At 41.1% G+C, this 22979-nt stretch overlaps 1 protein-coding gene across 1 annotated transcript in view; it reads right to left on the bottom strand.

Annotated features, from left to right (window-relative positions):
- The window catches only part of cntn1a (contactin 1a), a 66190-nt gene extending 43839 nt beyond the window's left edge, over nt 1-22351 (bottom strand). The window contains exon 1 of the mRNA XM_072386193.1: nt 22220-22351. The gene's annotated coding sequence lies outside the window, so the exon portion shown is untranslated. The remainder of the gene's footprint in view (nt 1-22219) is intronic.
- Nucleotides 22352-22979: the final 628 nt, after the last annotated feature.

Raw genomic sequence — 22979 nt, 5'->3', positions numbered from 1 at the left:
AAGAACACTCATTACTATTATTGATTAGAAAAACATGTGCACATGCACTCGCTTGGCTTTAATATTAGGCACAAAAAGCCTTACAATAACGCCTGAATTTAAAGCAGCAACATATTGTGTTGCCGTTGAGCCAGATGACATAAAATCATTCATATCAACATGTCATATATATCATATCATCATCAAAGAACTACAAGGAACGAGTGTTGTAGTTATGAAGCAGATACAGTAATGCTTGGAGTTTTGTGAACCCTGTCTCACTTCTGCATAATAAATATAAAGCACTATGATACTTTTAAATACAGAGGAGGAAAATATTATACTAGGTCCATCCATTTGTTGAGGAAAATTATTACTGTTTTCTATCCTCTTTTACCAAATATACTTGAACTTTTGCTGTCAGTCACTGACGTGACTAAACATTTCCAAAATACATTTATCAGTCCAGCACAGGACATTCAGTACATTCAACTGTACAGCAAAGCATCACCACTGGGATGTTGGTCGGTTATTTCACAAGTGATCTCCTTAGGTACTGACATAACAATTTGACTGGATTAAGTTCAGCGCTTTGACTCTGCCTTTCCATTCTTCTTGAAATGGTAAAATGGTAAATTAACTGTTTTCTTCTCACTTGTACATGTAATCTCGACCAAACTGCAGAAGGAGCAGCACCAAGGTTATTTTTAAGGATCAGTCTTATTTCATCTTTACCATGTATACCATTGTTGTTCAGTGACGTTTTGATGACTCCTGATCTTTAACATTGTGACACTTATGGGGAAGGTAACAACAGTCTATAATTTCTTACATTTGTAAACAATCTGTCTTACTGTGAATTGGTAATAACTTGTTTTCAACAATATGGTTCAGTAACCTATTCCAGTCTAACATTCATTTTTCAGGATCATCAACATGATTCTCTTTGACAAATATGTGATTTGAAGATCAAACTTTACTATATTGCCATGCTTTATATACAACAAACAATACTTAAGCAGGAAAAAAAACTGTCGCAACATATTTGATGGCGAAACTAACCTACTATTTGCAGTGAATATAGGCTACATTGGGTGTATAGGACAAATGTGTCAAAGTGAAAGTTAATATAAATAAATCACACAGTATGGTTTGCAGGGATCTGCCCTACAGTATTCATACACGGAAAACAATCAAAATAAGCTATAAATGTTTAGTGATCGCTGACTTAGGGGCTCAAATATGTGCAATGCATCAGGAGAGAAAAATGGAAACACGACAAGAATCATAAAAACTCGTAACGTGCTGACCATGGTGGGAATACACAACATAGACTTACACGACTTACAAAGTAAAGGGGACACATACAGTCACTGCACAAGTATCGTGGCACACACAAATAATGCTTGAATAGACTCAGTGTGCAGCACTGCAGTGTTAGGTAGGATGCTTCATTCTGAGGGGCAAATAACGAGCTATTCCCACTGCAGAGGACAGAATCCCAAAGCCAGCAGAGTTAAGTGGAGCCAGAGAACGCACAGAAGCAAACACACACACAGACACACACACACAGGCTTCCAATACCCAAAGAAAAGAAAGCTAATTTACCAGACTTTACACAGCATATGCATAAACCAAACAGTGCGCCTTCTCTGCCACCCACCTTGTTACAGCATACACCTCTGAGGTGTCCGCAGACGCACCCCAAAACTCTTATAGTCACAGTCTTGTTAGCAGTAACTTGGCAGCAGTGGAGCCAGCTGTATACTTCTTCCTGCACTGCAGTGTGCCTCAGGATAAACTGTTTGTCTGCTAGTGCTGCAGGTTAGCAGCCGCCGTCATGGCATCCTGCCCCATTCTGTGACATGAACTCAGCGGCACACACACGTAAGCTCACATAAACATTTAGCTGTCAAATCGTAGGGCTCCCCAGCTGTGACCTCACATCACAGTAGTAGAGGGGGAGGAAAGAAAGCATGAGATTAATGAAAGAGGGGGTGGGGGTTGAATGTGTGTTTTACAGAGAGATGTGAAGAATGATAAAGAGGGTATAGCCAGAAAGCTTGGCAGTCTCTTGGGAGGTCACTACAACAAGCAAGAATAAGTAAATAGACTACGGTATGTGCCATGGGGAGGATGTTGCCTTTACAAAATTTAAATAAAAAATATTTGTTGCGGGCTTGACAGGATGCTGTGGGAGAAAAGAAAGCTTGGCTCGATCCATTCTCACAGGTGAAAATAGGATATTACAACTAGGTTGGAAAAACAGTAGCAACCAGGTACATGGAGGCAACTGGGCAAATAAACAGCTTCAAGGCACACTGTCCTGCTCACCTTCCTCCTCCTCTACTGATCTACTCTGCATCAAGTCCCACTAACATCCTCTAACTTCATCTCTCCTCATCTTCCCATCCTATCTTTACTCCCTCTTATCCCTCTCCTCAAGACTTTTCTTCCATTCTGTCTCTCCTTCTTTCAGTTGTTCCATCCTTGCATTTCTCCTCTCATCCATAATGGATAGTTTGGTGATAGCCTCTTCCTGTAGTGGGGCCCATGCCCCTAGAGCCAGTCAAGTGTATTGATTCCTGCAGCACAGGAGTCATAAAGGCATAGATAATAAGGTTTAGAATCACACTGAATTTTCTGCATCCCTCCATCCCCCCTTGGGATGTCGGCCCATCTTCTCCTGTCATCTTCTGTCTGTCCTGTCCGACATGCATGCAAAATGGGTGTTTGCTTGGGAGGCGTACCTGCAAGTATTTGTGTGAGTAATACTGAGCAAAAGATAGAGCCTACAATAAGAAGGAGGGAAATGAAAAAGTCTATTTATGTGTGTGCGCGTGTGTGAAGGTTTCCATGCTTGTCATTCCCATTCAGAAGGCAGTGGTCTGTGCAACCACAAAACACGCAACTGTCTCCGGCTTGAGGAAGGTCCACATAAATCTTCCTCTTGGCTGTATCTGTGTGTCAGAGTCTGACGCATGTCACGTCACTGGATGCTACTTTTAGGCTAATTAGAAAAGATATCTACCCTCTGCTCTGGCCAGCCTTCTCCTCCTTTGACCCTCGTCTTCATATATAGGTCAACACAGGCCTCAAAATGACTGATATATGTCAAGAGCACAATGCTGTTCTTTTTAGAACTCGGCAAACAATCAGTTACACCCTGCAGCATTGGAGCATAACAATCTTTAGTACAATAGCGATAAACCAGAGATGTGAAGGGAAATCTGCTGTTCACTTAAAGCTGTACCTTCTATGGAGTTAAGAGCTTTTAGAGGAAGGGTCAATAAGTTGCTCTTGATCCTTCAAGAGACGTTGTATCTTGAGACATGGGAGAGCGTTTTTATATAGGGCAATTTTCATGCTCGCTGAACAAAGCACATATAATGTAAAGAGGATAGCTTGATGCAAAGACACAAAGGGAAATATGTCTGAAAAACAACTCATCAAACAGATATGATCAAAACTGATTGTCATACAAAGGCAATGGTGGATTGATTTTAATAGAAATGAATTACATAATCTATTTTCAAAGGAATGAGGGGTCAGTGACACTCCTCATACTTCTGTATTTGTATTTCAGTGGACAACAGCAATAACTTTCCAGTGCACTGAAAAAAACTAGATCAAAACAAATAATGGCACACATTTTAGAAATACGGTTGAATCACATACCTTAGTTGAGTTTATGTTAGCTGATTCGTTCCTGGTGGCTGTAAAATTACACGCAACTGTATGGTTTTATTTCAGCAATCAGGAATACTGTTGCATAAAGTAATGTTCATGTTGGGTGAACATCATTTATAAGGGTTGATTAAACTTATTTACAAGGACTTGGTAACTATTTCACAGGGTGTGTTGAACAAATTTTACATTAACTGTTGAATAGGTTTTATATGATTTACTTGATTTTTTTTATTAATTCAACAAGACTGAACAAGACAAAACAAAGCACTAATTCATACAGCAAGATTTAATTTTGTTTTGCACCAACTCATAAATATTGATTAGGCACAACAAAACTACTTAATGCTGGATGAAAGCCATAGATTGGTGTGACTGAGATGGCACATTTTCTGGAAACCAACTTTGTAAAAAGCTAACAGCAAAGTCTTTTTTTAAAAATCTCATTTAAGAATATTCATGTTGAGCTTATTTAATGTTTTTGATTCACTTTGTTAAGGCATTTTGTTTTACTAAATAGTAAAAGTAAATTTACTTCTATTTGAACATTTCAGCTATGTAACAGAACCTTTAATTGAGTAAAAATGCTATTTTTATCACTGCGCATTGCACACATAAGCGCCTACACAGAAGCATTTCTAGTGGTATTCATGATTTTTCCTGTAAACACACATGAGCACACACGCAAAAGGACAGAAACCCACAGTAAATGCAGCAAAATATGCGTTTCTGCACCTTCTTGTCATCTAAGCCCAAAGATACAAGCTTTTTTTTCTGGACTGGAAAAATAGGTCTGACACTTCATTTGCAAACAGGGTCACAGAACATGACCCAGGTCCCATGTTTGTGCAAAGGCAGTTTGACATTCTTACTCCATCTCTTTCTCTTTGCACTCCACTCGAATGCAAACCGTGATTTCTTTCCCACAGCTATCCAATGGAGAACTGAGCACTGAACATCAGCCTGCCTGAAAATGATTCCTGTGCATCAAAGCATTAAGCCTAATGGTAAAAAACGGCATCCTTCACCAACTAACCGCACTTCGTCCTTTTCCTCTTCACAAAAAAAAAAAACTCCTCAGCTTTGAGCTTCTCTATCTTCATAATCTGCTGAGGATTGTCAGCGCAGACTGCAGGTGCAACTGGAGCAGATGAGGTTTGAAGCAGGGACAAGCAGACTCACATCTACTGTGTGTGTGTGTGTGTGTGTGTAATACCTTTAATCTCTACCTTCCTCTGCAGTAGTGTGACACAAAGCCAGCAGTCCTGATATCCATGTGCTGCTCAGCTTCTGCATTTTTCCTCAGCTTTGTCAGAGAGACCCAGCAACTAAAACGTGTGTGGGTGTGGGCGGATGTGTGTGAATAAGTGTGCGTGCACTGCACTTAAAGTTAAGTCAGCTATGGAGTCTAGTGTTAACTCGCACTAATACACAACTGGACCTTTAAACTGCCAGAAGAAGTTAGATAGCAGACAGCAGAGAAACAAAATACAATACAAGCACACATGAGGACATAATGAAGGCTTAAACACAATGGAGGTTAGTGAGGTCACAGGTCAAACAGGATGCTTTTCACAGCAAAATATGCAGCAATTTCTATGTGGATATGGGTGAGACACCAATCAAACATTTTCTTACAAAGCAATGTGTGGGAAACAGAATCCAACAGGAGGAGAATCAATGTTTCCCAGCACAGCTCAGAGAAGCTGGATGAGTCTCACTGTATTGATCCATTGATACAGTACAGATATCCCTGTAACACTGCTGCATTCAGTCGATGGCATTATTGAGATGATTACTGAGGATACCTTGTCTCCATTGCTGCTCTTTAAAAGACCCAAAGAAACTCTCTTATGAGAAAAGTTTGGTGGAGTGATAAAGGTCATATCCATGAAGTATCATTACACAAGGCTTTAGAAACATGACTGGATAATTGTTCTCCATAACTTTTGAGAAGCTTCTTATCTACTTGCAAGTCTCACAGGATTCTCAAAATTCTGTTATTTTTCATTCTTACTTTCATCAGTATAGGTTGGCTGAACTCATACGCTATCATCATAAAAGTGAAACCATGCTTCAATATGCAAGCTACTTCTGAGAGTGTCTCAATGTGTTTTTATAAGTGTCAACAGTTCTGGTAGTTATGATGCCATATATATTATATTCTTCTTTTAAGTACTGTTGCAACATTGGTTCTCAAAAATCCTGCTGAAGTTGTTGTACATGATTCCAAACCAATAAACAAAGTTAACACCAACACTCCATTTAGTGAACAAGAGAACACCATGGGTAATCGTTTACATATGTCATAAAGTTACATCCTTAGGCAGTGAAGAGAATTTTGGCTTGTTTTTACACAATAAATACTCTGTGGTCTCAAATTGCTACAGTAGAGCAGCTATCTCTACTCTGATAGACGTGCTAGATACTCTAGATCCTAGATACTCTGATAGAGGTGTCATAGGTTTACTTCTAAAAGCAAGCTACAGACTGGAGAGTCAGCAAGAACAGCGAGCCTGGATCTGGGAACAGATAGATTGGTTCCTTTATCAGTTTTCCCTGCTGAATATCTCCTTGAAGTAAAAACCTGAAGCCACAGCTTCACTCATATTTTTACATCAAAATTCACAACCAAATCATACTGCAAAAGAATCAATGAAAACATGAAAGTCAGGCAGGGTCTGGGGGTGCTCAAGCTTTGGGAATTTTTCCAATTTTATGTTTCTACTGTGGCCCCAAATGCTGCTGCTGCTTTGATGCAACAGTAACCCTTTTGCCAAGGGCAGCATTACACAGTTTTCAGCCCATTTTCCCATTTCCATGAATGATGGATGACCAGAAAATGAAAAGGAGAAACAAATCCCTTGCCACTCACTGTGTGGTTTATAATGAATAATAATAAACAGGTTTATAATGTAAAAAGAGGTTTGGTAAAAACACACAGACAGAACCCTTAATAGATCTCTAAATCCCATGGCACAAGCTCAGTTGTTTACTCTGGTAACTTACTAACTGCTTCATTAAATCAATCCAGGCTCAACAAATCCCAAATGAAATATTAGAATTTCAAGTCGAGTAAAAATGCAAACACCCTATGATCTTACTCATAAGTAGGTCATTAAGCAATGTGTAAGGAAATGTATTCAACGCAAAATAAGGTTACTAGTGTCATAAGATCAGAGATATCTCTCTCTGAAATTTCTCTAGTGGCACTTTAGGGATGTCTGGTTCAAACAAGATGCTCAGAAACCTCCTCCAGAGTTGAAAGTAGACGAGACAAAGCCTGCTTTGTGAATCAATTGACTGCCATACTGTATTAGTCTGTGCCAGTTCTCTTGAGCAGCAGCATGCATATTCATGCATGCCCATCAGGATGCCATACTCCACTGATTGCACCCCTGCAGGCTCTGCAGTCTTTCTATTTGGGTGCATTTATGTGTAAGATATCATTCCCCTTTCATTTGGCACCAACACACACCTTCCTTGAAAAGCTGTATTGGCTGTTAGAAACAGTCACCATGAGCTCTGATCTGAATTGTCAGAAATTGGAGTTGAACAGCTGAGACAGATCGATATTTGATTACATATTAAGACATGAACAGAACACACTGTCAAAGTATTTTAGCTTTAGTCTTTTGAACATTTTTAGCTTAACATTTTCCTTTTTCAGTTTTGCATGCATGCATTATGAGCAGGGCCACCGCTATTCTACACATTAAGGTCTGGAACAGAGTGTCCATGTAAACAGACCCAGTCACTTGTGTTTACCGATGAGCACATGGCCACAGTCAGATGGCCCATTGGACAGCAGCATGTGCGCAGCCTTACAATGAGAACAGTCTGGGCGAAGACCTGAGTCATCTAGGACCTCTTGGCCAAGTCGCACCATGTGATCGCGGCTCATAACATAGAACAGGTGCCCACTTGAAAAAAAACAAAAAAGAAGAAGAACAGAGTATGTTTTTTTTAAAGTGCCAACCACATAAATGCTTCTGCATGATTATGTCAGAAGTAAAATCTTTAAACACATAATTGGTGCATCAAGACATTACTCCACTAAGTCAGTACAAAAAAACATGCAGATGTGTGGGAGCATTAGATTCGAAAGTAAGATCTCGAAGCTGTTTGTGCACAGTCCGACTGCTGTAAACACACAGCTCAGACAACCCACGGATTTCCAATCAAGCTCACCTAATTCTCATCAGTAACAGAAGGAAATCTAAACTAGGTTACATACAAGTAGCTTATTCAATTGTTCAAACAAAAGCTGAATTTCCCTATAATTACAGGGCTCTACTGTTTGTCTATATCTTACTGGGCTTTATCCATTGCAGTGTGGCAGTAAAATAACAACACTGGATAATGGCTTTATACCTTTTCAACAAATGTTAAATGTGTTTTTCACATGGCTTTCACTGGCTAATTAACCAACATTCAGTCAGCTTTCTAAAGGGCTCCCATCCATCCACTCATACATTTTCTACCACTTATTAAATTCTGAGTCAAGGTGGCAACTAGCGAGGCAGAGTATTATGAGCAACACTTTCCATTTCTGGTGTTCCCAGGCTCGATAGGACATTAAAACCCTCCAGCATATTCTGGATCTACTCCAGGGGGTCCTCCTAGGTGGGTGTGTCTGGAAAACATCCAAAAGAAGGCCCCCAGGAAGAATCCTAATCAGGCACCCAAACCACCTTAATGGGCTCCTTTGAACACAAAAGAGCAACGGCTTTAGTCCAAGTTCCTCCCAATGAGTTCCATCAACTCCAGAAAACTAATTTCAGCTACTTCTATCCGTCATCTCATTCTTTTGGTCATTATCCAAACCTCTTGTTTGTAGGTTTGGGTTGGAATCTACACTTGATTAAGTGCTCCGCCTTCCATCTCTCTTCACCACAGCGGTCCGGTAAAATTCCTACATTGTTGCAGACACAGCACAAATCCAGCTTTCTTTCTCACTTCCCATTTTCCATTCCACATTTATCTGCACTGCTGAGTCAAGCTACAGTTACAGATCAACTTGATCATTTAATTGGACCGCTGTCCTTATCCTTGTATACATGTAGAGGAGTGAAGTCAAATTATCAACTAAAGTATGTCAGGCGCTGAAATGCTGTGAGCAGTGTGAAAAAAGACATTGTGAATGTTTATGTTTGTGAATTAGAGCAACTTTATTAAGAATCCAGCTTTATTAAAGCTGTACATTTTATTACTATGAAACTCTGACTCATTTTGAAGAACATCAACCTTTGTTACGAACATTACCAGGCCTGAGACTGGCCTGGAGCGCCTGATGGCTGAGGTACCACACAACTAGATAAAAGACACGCCATGACAAATACAAAGTTTGCCATATGTGTGATGACAAAAGCAGCAAACTGTATTACAGATGAATGAGATAGTTTAAATTTTTTGTGAGCATGTTGATTATCACTTACAGCATTAATACCATAGCATATACAAAGATGCAGTCTTATTGTTTTTAGGGATTGTACAGGGTTCAGATGGAGGTTTGTTTCCACAACTGTAGGAGGAGCCAGAGAGCAGAAAATTTCCAAAGTCTCTAATGATACTTTAATAAACACTTAGTGTTCATCAGCCAAACCAAATGAAAGATTGGTGATCATACAGTGATGAAAAAAGGTGCAAATGACAGGCATGAGTGCATAGTTAAGGCTTATGGCGTGCTGGCTTTACCAAGGAGAGCTTGCTCTGAAACTCAATTTAGTTCATATTCTAGACGGCAGTGCACACAGCAGTGGTCCTACACTTTTTTTTTTCTTTTGAGACCAGTAAGGGGATATCTTTGCTCTTTGTATGCTCTGTTGACTATACGTCCAAAGCTGTGTTGAACCTGTTTGGTTCTAAGAAATGACAAGAAATGGCTATTTGAATGATCCATTTGCATTGAGATGAAAATTATCAATCAAACATTTGAGTACACAATATCTCCAGTAAATCATCCATTAACTATTAACATGCTTCAGTATAGTCACACAGACGTGTTGACAGCTTGATGCAGGGCATTACCAAAAACGATGACAGGAAGAAAACAATTTTGAGACTGAGAGAGCGATGTGAAATCATGTCAGTATGGTGTCTACATGTACAATACAGATACACAGCACAGTTTCTCTGGGTATGCGACTAAAGAAGTGTAACTGTTACGATATTCTTTGGAGTCAAATCATATTCTGGCTGGTCATGGATCACAAGAAAAGCATTATAAACTCCTACAGTCTTCCTTAGCACAATCATTTCCACCCCGCCCCCAGTTGTATAGAAGAGTAGTGTTTTTCTTTATCTTGTTGTGCTCCAATGCAAGCAAATGAGGAGAAGTGCAACCCTAACCATTCTGCTTATGAGTGTGTCACTGTGAGCGTGTATAGGAGGGTGTATGTGTGCCGGACATACTATGACACTGTGCCCTTCGCTTTGGCTGTTCCCCTCAAACTATGGTCCTGTGTGAGCAGCATGAGCAGAGCTGTGTGTTGCAGATAAGAGTCGGAGTACAATACAACAAGGAGCGTGTGTGTGTGTGGAGGAAAGAAAAGGATTCAGTGCTCCTTCGCTCAGTCAGATTCACCTCTGGATGCCCTTTCCTCCACTCACTGCCATTACACCTTCCTCATGAATAATCAAACCAGTGATACTAGCTACTCACCACAAGGCTCACACTTACAGTATAGAAAACTACTGGTATTGTACCCCACTGACCTCCGATCGAGTACTCCCTGGTATGCATGCATGGCTTGCATTTCCACATGTTGTGAAGAAGTTGTGTTTAATTGCTGGCACCTCCCTCAGTCTAGACAGGCAGTAATAAGAGCTATCTGCTTCATTATCTCCCTGTGAAGATAAAGCGCTCTACAATGAGGCTAAAATGCATCACAGGAGAAAAGAGAATCTGTAATTAGGATGTTGCCTTCCACAATCTTCTGGTTTTCCTCTCTATTGGATGACTTGCTAAAGCAGTGGTAATCACTACACAAAGATAGCACACGCATAGACTGGATGTGCTATTTTTAATGGGGTAATATTAGTTGCTTCTTCTTTGGTGCATATTGTTGTTGCAAAGTAAAATTCTGATAAGAAGGTCAGCAGCAATGAACCTAAAAAGTTTTCTGTATCCTGATGGATACAAACTGTTGATCGCTTTAGGTGGTCTTTAGGTGGTCTTTGCAATTTCATACATACTTTATATACACAGAGGCCAGTATGTGGGTCATGTGACTTTGTCCCAGCATTCTGCAGCATTCAAGATGGCTGCATGATGAAGAAGCGATGAAGATGTGGTAAGTTTTCTTGTCATATGCTATTTATTGTATTGTGGTGGAATACATTTTTCAGAAATATTGTTTTTTAAGCATGAATGAACATGTTTTAGGTTAAAAAAGTATATATATTGCATTTTCATTACTGTTATCACTTGTGGAATGTCTGTATCCTCAGGGACACATTTACCACATGGGGTTATGAAACAATCATTCACAGAAATGCTTGTGCTTTCAGGGCCTACAGCATACAGATCTATATATATATTTTAAGCTGTAAACTAGTACTATTCATTTCAACCCTTAATGTTGTCCCCTGTGTTCACCCATTTACAGGGAATATCTGTCAGCAGTTTCTACAGTTCTAAAAGGATGGAGGTCGTATCAGTAGTTTTGCCACATGGTGGTTCATCAGATTCAGAGGAACAAACCAGTGATGAAGATATTGAAGATGAGCTGAATACAGAGGGACAGGATGAGGATAGCAGTAACAGCAGTGACAGGGATTCTAACGGTAGTTCCACTGATGAGGCAGGGGAAGAAGTAACGGAATGAAGCATGACTGGGCAACAGATGCATGTTATGATAACATAGCAGATGTCATATCAGTTAAGAGGTTCAAATGTTTGGATGCTCCATTTTCAGGACAACTTGAGCTCTGAAAGCGATGAAGATCCCCTGCAGAAAATATGGCCCATACTGGAAGACACGAGGAAGAAGTGCATAGAAATTGAGAGTGAAAATCAGTTCTCTATTGATGAAATGATGGTTCTTTACAAAGGAAAAAAGGCTGCAAGTCTGCGGCAGTATCTCCCCAGCAAGCAAGATGCAGCCGAGGACCGGCTGCTCAGCAGACGAGTCAGGAGAGGACGGCACGGCCCCCAGTTTGCAAAGGCCCATACTGGAAGACACGAGGAAGAAATGCATAGAAATTGAGAGTGAAAATCAGTTCTCTATTGATGAAATGATAGTTCTTTACAAAGGAAAAAAGGCTGTAAGTCTGCGGCAGTATCTCCCTAGCAAGGCCAAGAAATGGGGGCTTCAAGATATCTGTGCGAGCGAGTGTCTGGTTTTGTGTATGACTTCCTAGTTTGCACAGGTATGTCTACATTTGCTGGTGCCATTCCAGACAAGGAGCATGGGTTAGGTAGAAAAGTTCTGGAGCTTTGCAGACCCGTCAGAAACACCTCTGACTGTGTTGTACACTTCGACAACTCTGTCACATCTCTGAAGCTGATAACTCACTTTCCAAGAATCTATGGACATTAGAAGTCTGGGTACCATTCGCAGGAATCGCTTGATGGGTTGCAACATGGAACAGGATTGAGACCTTCTACGCAGAGGAAGAGGCAGTTTTGACTTTCGTGTGAACAACGATGCAAAGCTAGCTGTTTGTGGGCACACAACAAAAAAGTCACCTTGGTGAGCTCCTGTGCTTCTGTCAACCCAGCTGACCAGGTGATGCGCTGCTCTAAAGAGAAAAAAAGGAAGATAAGTGTGCCATGCCCGAAGATTGTGTCTGAGGACAACACTCACATGGGAGGAGTAGATTTGGCTGATATGATGATTGAACTGTATCGTACACCAGCAAAGCCCCACCAGTGGTATCGGGGCATATTTTGGCGTATAGTTGACATTGCTGTTAACAACGCATGGCTTCTCCATCGGCATGATGCAGCAGCTGAGGGTAAAAAAAAACAAGAGTCTGAAGTCTGATCAGTGCTGCCAGAGGATGGATCTATCCTCGAAAGCAAAAAAAAGAGGACGGCCCTCCAGCGGAAATGAAGACAACACACCACCAAGAATAATCAAACAGCCAAAAAACCCCAGGCCTGTGGATGATATGAGATATTACGGGACTGACCACTTCCCTAACGTGTCAGTGAAAGGCAGATGCAGAATGTGCCAGGAGGGACAGACCTCCATTGTGTGTCAGAAGTGCTTCCATTGCCATTGATGTACAGGCACCAAAGTGAAGATGATAGTTTTGTTTAAAGATGTTAAGGTTGTTGTTTCTATTTAGAGATTTCGCGTTCAAAAATGTATTAAATTGAATAAATAAAGATAGTATCCATGATTGTATTAGCATCCAAAAAAAGAAACAAGACAAGAAATAGCTGATTAAGTGTAGATTAAATGTTTTAGAAAAAAAAAGTATACCCCTAAATGGGCAAAGTATCCCAAAGAATACATACTGTAACTTGAAAAAGTTGATCATTTAAATTTTTCTGTGGAATTGTTTCATTTAAGCTTAGATACATTAGACAAAAAGCAATTCAATTATTTTCATATTCATATGGAACTGCCCATTTAAGGGTTAACAGACTACAACAGAATCTCCTGCAGCTAGGAACTCAGCCATGGAAAAAAAAGTGGAGCCTATTAGTGCGGAGCCTAATGCATGAGTCAAACAGATTTCCCAGATTGCTGGGTTCAAATCTGAATAAAGGAGCCTACACCAAAGAACTTTTGTTCATGGACATTTTGGGAAGAATTTCTCAGAAGCCATTAGTGCTGGAGTATTGTGTCAGTAATGCTTTTGAGGAAACATGTTGCTGGTCTTTGCATTATTTTGTGAGCTGGTGAGCCAGATGTTTCCAGATATAATGCCACGAAATGCATGGCTGCTGGGAATTATATCATAAATTCCATACTTCAGATGACGTATTTCTACAAATATAACCTACAAAAATTGCTGAATCCCAGAAATCATTTAAATTAGTGACAACAACTAGTAGGAGACGTTTATTAGCTGTGTGTGTTCCCAAGTTGGGGGGGGGCATGCAATTCCCGGCAGTTGTGCGTTTCCCGGCATAACAACGGAAGCTAGAAAGTGCGGCCCTGATGTGTCAGTTGGCAAGGTGAGAAGTTCTACTAAAAGAGAATACTCTTTTCTTCAGGAAGGCTACATTAAGCTCCTTCTGACCTCTTTTTTCATGCTCATTAGCTTTCCAACAGAAGGGCTGATTTGAGAGGATCCAGTAAGAACAGGACTGTTGGTGTGAAACAGAAAACTGACCTGTTTGTCGCGCTCGTCTACACTGAATGCTAATGTCGTCCAGATCAATGGGCTCTTCATGTAAAGATGCAGCCGAGGACCCAGAAGCTTGGTGGTTGACCGCTGCAACACAAATTCACCGGCTGCTCAGCAGACGAGTCAGGAGAGGACAGCACGGCCCCCAGTGCAACAGCACCAGCTTTTATTTGTGGTTACACTGATTGAAGGAATAAAGGAGGAGCTCCAAAAGTTTTGTCCTCCCTTTTCTGCCTCTCATAATACTGCCAACCATCGCCTCCCTCCTCTTCTTTCTCTTTCTGCCTTTTTCACAGCTGACGAGAAACAGGCATTTTTTTAATGAAGTGTTGAATCAATACACACAGATGGCATTGAGGCTCCCATCATCAAGCAGCTCTAATATAAATCAGCTGGTCCAGAAATGATCCCAGCCAAACATTATCACTTTCAGCTGGTCCTGTCCGTGAAGTGATAGGTGGCCTCCGGGAAATGATAAAAGTATTGCTTAAACTATACAACCAAAATAGAAATATCATGAGATATTTATCACTGTACAGCGAAAAAAGATGCTCATCAAAATTAGATCACACAGCTGCAAAATGTCTGTGGGTGGCCTCAGTAGAAACACTGAAGGTAAACAAACAGAAAGAGGGAGAAATGTGCAAAGCAATAGAACTGCTGAGGCTCCGAGTGCTTTGTTTCCCATCTCTGCCAAGGTTAATGGGATTTCTTGGGTCTAAATGCACTTTACCTACTGTGTGGAGCCAATAGGAAGCTAAACTATTGATCCACAAACAATTTAGCTGTCCAGCTGTCCAGAGAGAGGGAAAACAGGACGCCCCTAAATGTATAATGAGGCTTCCCAAGAGCTCAACTTCCTCAGTATGCACTCCACGTGTATGAAGCCTTTGCCTCTGGGCAATTAGCCTTCCATACACTTCAAACACCCCTCACCCAGAAGTCGAGGGATCAGCCAGCTAAGGAACGAGCACGCATCTCATCAAGGACACATTTCGTTAATGTAAGAATCCCCACTGACTCTCGTATCATCATATTTAACGCACCTCTGTTGGAGATCTCCTAACTCCAGTTTAACATAATATCCAGGTGACAGGGCCGGCTGAGCAGAAATCCAAATACAGCATGCGTCATCATCATGATGCAACATAACATCAGTCAGTGTAAAAACAAAGCACATCATGAAAGACGGTGTTATAAGCGAGTGGAATTTTGCTCAGATGCATAACAATACTGAATTAGCATGTAGTTTCTTGTGTTCCATACAGGCCTCCAGCACCATAGCAACAGGCCCCGCTCATAGGCCCCGTGAGCGGCTTGGCCCCACTTTGAAAGTCACTTTCTCACTTAATTGGATAGCTTCCTCCATCACGTGGCTTGTTTAATTCTCCAAAGGACGAAAAGGTAACAGCGCAAGCAGTTACCAAAAGTAAGCTTATTTCGAATGCTCATAATGAACACTGCTTAAACAGGATTAAGTTCAAACCACTCCAGCTTATTACAAAGACTATCACTGAAGGAGTACAATCTTCTAAATGATGCTAAATGATTGCTTTTGAGTACAAATGATAGAAATAAAATGTATGTCAAGTGGAACATGGTCATGTTGGCAAAGCTTTACTGGTAACAGAGATTATTATTTCTGCTCCATCCTTCTGGCTATTAACAACATCTCTTCTGCTCCATACTAAGGCATCAAGTCCTCTCAAAATATCTCTGTGAATCATCACGATCTGGACTACATAACATGTTTTGTCAAGCCCACAACATGGAATTAACTTGTAAATAACTGTAGGTATTTACATTGCAACCCTGCTAAAATCCCAGGGAAGATATCCGACACACTCCACTGATTTTCAAACCGCATGACATGGAAAATCATCTCCTACAAAATCTAAACAGCGTGTAACGTCGTCTGGCAGCACAGCCTCTCCGCAGCCCTGCAAACAAAGTATCTGACTGCACCTACACAAAGGTGCAAAAACAGATGGCTCAAGACTCCCATGTGAGAAGTCAGCCCAACGTTTCTGCTCCGTGAAATGTTAAACAAATGCTCGAGAGGTAATCTTACACTTTCAGGAGTAGTTTAATTACGAGTAATTCAAATTTAGTTGCTCAGAATTGAGTGATTAATTAGGGAAACTGTTCTCTGAACTTGTTGACATGGCAATGTTGTAAATTGTGCTTCTTATAATCATTAGAAGCACTAGCTAATAACAACTAAATTGTAATCAGTAATTTGATGAGAAAGTAACTCCTCAGATCACTGCTGAAATGCACAGAGAGGCCACGCAAAGGTTTTCCTGCTTATAAGCAAACAGCTTTTCTGGCATCACATGGTAAAAAAGTAGGAATTTTTTTAAGGGTGATTCTGTCAATACAGAAAATGCTGTGGAGGGGCACACATCTGTAATATCCTTTTAATTGAGTCCATAAATCCCAGAGGGTTTAATATGATTGTAAAGTCTAAAAATATCTGAGAGAAAAACGAGTGAAAGATGAGAGAAAAGACATGTCATTTTTTTCTTTTGGGTTTGACCTAATTCCAGATTTGAACAGTTCTCAAATGTGGAAAAAAGAAAAAAAACTCAGAATTAGAACAAATGCAGAAGATCTTGACGTAAAACAACAGACTTAAAAAAAAACAACTAAATGTGTTTCAGCGTTAACTTTAACTAGTTAATCAGTTTGGCCGGACTCCTGGTGCACTGGCTTCCCCCCGCAGACCGATCCCACCGTGTTAGGATAAACAGTCACCTGAGAAAGTCATCTTGGACATTTTCTTTTACTAATTCCAGACATTCTATTGATTACATGAACAATTCATCACTGCTATATCTTTTCCCCTATGACTGCAATACATATTGTGTTTCAAAGTTGCCAGGAATTCTCTCTGTTGGGGAAAAACCGAACCCTTTTATCCCCTCATTATCATTATCAGAAGTATTTCAGAGGGATAACAGAAGCAGACTGAGAGCTTCATATGATTAGGTAATTAGTGCGAATGTGGTTGAATTCTACTTATGGGGGTTGATTACGGATGCTTCATTGTCCTTTCTTGGTCCAAAATCACCACATACAACCTTTTCCTTTAAAATCATTCAGGTTCAGCATCAATAAAAACATGATTGTAGGATCGCATCATGTTGCACAAACACTGCCCTACATAAAACAACAGGAAAACTAAAACATTACCATCTTAGATGTGGATAAACTATTATAAGTTTTCTTGTGAGACAAGGCCGCCGAGAGAGGCTCGAGCCTCCCATGGCCCCCGTACACAATAAAGTCCTTGTTGTTAATAGATAGGACGGACCGTGTTTAGTCATTCCAAGTTTATCAGTCACTTCTTTAAATACACAAATCTTTTTTTCTTCTAAATTTCATTTAGGTTATAGTTCTAAGCAGCTGAACTCTAGTTACTCCGCAAGCAAATCCTTGTCACTGACGCTGAGATTTCTGGCCACAGGATGATAACCCTTCAGTAACATTTTATCAAAGCCAGCCCATTTGTTCAGTGACTGGTCAGAGGATACAATCTTCTAACTTTATCTGCTTGTCCTTTGTGTATTATCTCAATGTTAACGGACTAATCTGATGTTCAGTGAGACATCATTTCTGGCAGAACTGCACGAGTCACTGAGGACGCACAGCACCTTATCAACAGACAAAATCCCACTGAGGGGAACAGATTAAAGACACTTAAAGTTGGGCCTTGGATTTTTCATTACTTTTTTTTTTGTACATCTTACTCTGGGACCTTTAATGCTATAAATAGACAAAAATCCAGCAGCTAATAACAAATGAATCTATTTTTATCTTTGTGCTGTGTTTCTACAGGCTGCACTTTTTTTTATCCTGGTGCTAGAGGAGTTACACTCACATTTTAAACACTTACAACCTGATTAATTTTTGTCCAAGTTGTCTGAAAAATTGTTCATACGAAGCGTAAAATGTAAGTACCCTCCTCAAGTGCCAAGGGCAATTATTCAAGGTCAAGAGACCCACATGAGTAAGAGTGGCCTGAGCAAAACGAACCGTCTTCAGTCAAAGTGAATGAAAGAAAACTGCTAATGTTGTGCTAATGATGGTCCCTCTACCAAGGTAACAATTAATCACACTGTCATTGCTGTTTTATGGGACTGTTATGTCTTTTGATTAATGGTTGGTCTATAAAGCATCACTAAGGCCTGACTTTTTTTCCCCAAAGCCCAAAATGGTGTCTTCAGATTGAACCGTTTCGACCGTATCACAGTCCAAAGATATCTGATTCAATGTCCAATCAAACAATGGAACAATCATTTCTTACACGTGAGAAGCCAAGTCCAGAAACATAGCACATTAATCAAACATTTTAGTGCCAACAGGCACGGCTTTTGTTTCTCCCAACTGGTGTTATAAAAAAATAAAAATAGAAAAATCACAGTTTTACAAGATGGTAACGGGAAGCTGCTCAGACACTGCTTCAAAAAGAATTCACTACATTAACTTCACAAAGATTTATAACACAAAACAGATGGGTGATCAACATGTGGGGAACAAATGCACACTGGACTCACGAGCCTTTTCCAGTTGGGTCTGTTTCACTGCACAACATCTCTTGATGGGGATGCACGCAAAAAGCAGGGAACGGTCCCTACAATCGGATGATCAATGGCATTCATGGTGCAAACTGTGTCCAGAAAGCAAGAGTCAGGCAGATGATGACTGGGGCTCTTTCTCCTCTTTAGGCATGAACAGAGCAGAGGTCTGTCTCCAGGCAAACATAGAGGACGTAACGCCTCTGCTCCTCGTACCATAAGTGCATCTCGCTATTGATTGCTGCTGTGTAAATTGCTGAGCAATCTATCTGAAGCATCAACACGAGAGCATTGCACTTTTTTGTCAGCAGGACAAAACCGAGCACTTACACAGACAGCGAAGAGTGTTGCAGCAATAAAGACTCGTGTCTCTCTGCGTGTTTCTGCACATAGTGTTCATCTTTCTGGGCTATAGCGTTACTGTTTAAGAAGAAGCCAGTTTACAGGATGTACTTCCTCCAGCCTGTTTGAAATGCATCTATTGTGACACAATAAAGAGTGTCTGACAAACTTGCCCAGCTGCTGCCAAATACAAACACTGCCAATCAGTTTAGAGAAATTTTGCCATCACACACAAAATCTATCGTACTCAACTGAGCTAATGCTGTGGCTCTTCGTCCAAGATTCTGCATTCACCCCAGGGTTACAAGGACATCTGAAAACAAATCTAATCTCCCTTTGATGACTCGCTCTTGCTGTGATTTTTGGTGGCAAACATCCAAGGTTCTTCTTGTTCCTTGAATTAAGACAGCAATTAAAGGACATCGGGGGGGACTGATCAGCAGTAAAAGAGCATGACCAAAGAAGGAAAGTTGATCTTTCGGATTTGTTCTTGTTCTGTAGTCAGATGTTGAGTTATGTCCAGAAGGAAAGGTTCAAGATAATTTTCTCTAACACACGTGAGGTTTGCATGCACTTGCATCAACACTTGACATAATTGTGACTGAAACTTCAAACCAAAGCAGAAGTAAGTGCACGTTCGTGTCATGTCATCTGACAGCAACACTAATGGGGGCTGAGGCTGAAACGCGTCACAGAGCAGCATCTTCTAATAGGGGGCTGAGATACGCAAAAAGGTCCTTGTCGTGCAGCTTCAACAATATGCTGGCAGGGGACAGCTTGTTACGAAAGTCAAAACACTATACCGAGGCGCACTTTGCTATTGAACGAGGGGATGAAATGCAAGACAGCTTCAGTAGGTTAGCCTACTTCTGAGCAGAGTAAATTCATTATCTTAGCAAGAAGGAGAGGGTCTGTCCTCAGGGTGTACACAGGCCAGCACAGGATGCATTAGCAGGAGTCGAGCTTTCAAGAACCACCTGACAGACAGCCATGGAACTCCTCTGACATTTTGTGCCACATTGCTACTCTGATTCAGTCAGGACACACACACCCGTACACACACGTACACACACTGAAGATTCTCCCACCTGTGCTGACTGGCAAATGAGGCCGAAATGAACATTTGGGTTAAAAATATGGACACAGAGTGCCAAGGGGCGGTTCACACGTTTCTCAGCAAAACCTCACGGTGCCCAGAGTCTACATGAATATTTATGACGATCCGTAAATATGAAACACTACTTGGTCCTATTTAACACATCATAAATCACAATTAGCTCCTCACAATTACTCCACAATCGAAAGTTGCTCGAATGAGACTCTGATGTCTATCACAGGATGCTGCACATAAAGCTGGGCTCTCCAGTCATTATCTTTTATCAAAATGAATATACATAACAATCAATCTAAAAGTAAACCTATTAGACTACATTAGGGTATTACAGTAACAGCATAGTCATCAAACAGCCTTAATAGTATTTACTCACAAGTGCCTATGCAGCTATTTGCTGAGATCAGGAGTTCAAGAGCATTTCTTTGTCAATACCAGATTACACAATAGCAGTGTAACATCTTCCAGTCAAGCAAGGTCAAATGTGTTTTGTTTTTCCTAACAGTTAGGTGATCAGATATGATTCAAAGGTTTTAAAAATGTGTTTCTTTAGTATAAAATTACACTGTCACTACTTAACTTCCATCTTTTACAGGTATGAAAAAGAAAACAACATTAAAAAGTGCATTTGGAGCAATTTGCCCGTTCTTTGTGGTATGCTGCCCTTTTGAGTTCTACAAACCAGATTCTTGATGTTGCTCACTGCACAGGACATGATGTTTGCTTAACTTGCTCACAATTAACTGACCCTCCAGCGCTCAACTGTCTCCTGTATTACCCCCAACAGTTTGAGAAATGCTCTTTTGAAACCGTTGTCATGACTCTTACGTGACTCTTAAATTAAGGCAAACTGTGTGCGGGTAATTACAAACTGAGCATAACACTGTCTTAAAGCGCTTTTGCAATCTCAAGGCCTTCCTCTGCTTTGTGGGCGTCAATTGCTTTCATTTTCAGAGTGCTTCTCAAAAGAGCAGCTGCCTGTTAAGAAAAGGTTTGAGCAGTGACTGTACATCAAGCTTTGGTATTTGCATAACCTGGCCTTTCCTAATGATGACGGTGAACAAGGCACGGCTCTAACAAGCTTATTAAGGCTTGTAACCTTGGTAAAAAAAAATAAAAAATTAAAGTTACCTGAGAGCTCAAATCTAATGGGATTTCCCAATTCTTAAATTGTGCTTTGTGCAAAACAGAAGCACCAACTTGTCCTGCTTAAAACGCAGAAAACATGTAATGGGAATTATGACAAGGACTGCCTAAACCTTTGCTAGTCACTGCATGATCAACAGCATCTGGGATTTCTGCAGTTCTTTAAGAAAGAGTTTGATTAGGTGTCTTCTGTTAGATGTGAAATCACAGCATCCTTTTGCCTTACATGCCATCAGTGACTGAGATACCAGTGCTTTCTGCAGACTCTCGTAAAAAAATCGACACGGACTGACGAGTCTCTAAGCCTGACTTTGCCAGCATGAAGCATGAGCAGTTTCTCTCCACTGAAGCCTAGTCTGGTGAGTCAGGACGCGCCCATGGAACCCTCTCCAACATCTCACATCCTGACAGAATAACGCTGCAACCGGCCATTACTAAGCATTACGGCTCAATCTGCCAGCAAAGGTGACAGAGCCGAGCCTTATGCCTCAATTAATCACGATACAGCCACTGCTCCCTGCGTTTTAGTTCCTCCCCAGATGAAAGTGTTCACAGCCTTCGGTGTGTTCCTTAATCTGTTGGCTATGAGGCAGGCAGCACTTTGAATCATCTCTATACACGGCGCTGTTAGGCTATGGCCTCTGGTTGGTTTTTAATTAGTCCTGACTTGAAAACTCCGATGTATTGGGATAAAACACATATACTGAGATGAAGAACTCATCACACAATCATATCACAAAATGATGACCTACTGTTTTGGGAGGGAAATGCCTGTCAGGACGTGCACATACACAACCCTGCCCACCACGCAATGATAATCTTGCGCGCACGGCATCTTAAAAAGCCACTAAAATGCTATATTCAGTTTTTTTCGAACCCAAATCGGTGCCATTTCTGCATTGCGGAAGGCTGCAATAAGCTCCATCCCGTCCGCGCATCCCACTCAGCCTGTTGTAAACAGCGCTGTTTCCCCAGCTGTCAAAAATACATCGGCCGGCATCTCCAGAAATAACGTCAAAACTGCTCTGCTTTTACTCCGTCAGCTGTGCGCTCCTTTGGTTCTTACCTTCCGTAGCGGGAGAGTGCGTCTGTCCGTGTGCCCTTCGCGACGCTCGCACCTGCTCAGCACCGCATCACCGGGCGCTCAAGAGCAGGGAAGGAAAGTGACGGAGCCGCGGTCCAGTCCCCGCGGATTGGATGAAGGGCTACGGCTGTTAACTCAGGGGGGCGCTAGACCTGCCTGGTGCTTCGTGGTCATGAAGTAGCTGATCGTGTGCTGTCAGGTTCGCTCCAGAGTTTCTCACACGAATGAGATGAGGGGAGAAACATTCACAGCAGCATAAACAATTTAAAACAGAAGATGTTCTTTTTTTTTTTAGCTGATTGGACTTCACTGACTTTGCAACTGTAAGAATCTCCACAGTAATCTTCCATTCTGTCTTTACTTTAGGGCTCCAAGTATGAGACAGCAGAATCATGCATGCATCACCCTGTTGTTCTGCAAAACCTCCACATACATATCAACAAAGAGGCGCCTTCCTTTGCATCCAGCAATGCAAACAGCAACCATTTGTATAGAGCTTTGTCTGCAAGCATTTGTAGACCATCTAGTATTCACCCATCTCTTGGCTCTGATTTACTCTCAGCTCATACTATTAAATGTTTAGACCTCCAAACAACATTTATTTCCTTCCACAAATTCTGCTTGCCTCAGCTACAGCCAGTCTAGTTGCACACAGAAATAATTATTACAGCGTACAGTTCGTGGCCTCAAGATGTTGGGCAGACAGTAGCTATACAGTAAGTCAGTCCTAATGAGGGAGAAG

Source organism: Leuresthes tenuis, unplaced genomic scaffold (genome assembly GCF_036924035.1).
Source record: "Leuresthes tenuis unplaced genomic scaffold, fLeuTen1.0.hap1 SCAF_5, whole genome shotgun sequence".
Lineage (NCBI taxonomy): Eukaryota > Metazoa > Chordata > Actinopteri > Atheriniformes > Atherinopsidae > Leuresthes > Leuresthes tenuis.
Note: the sequence above shows the minus strand (reverse complement) of the source record. Positions and strands in the feature narration are given on the sequence as shown.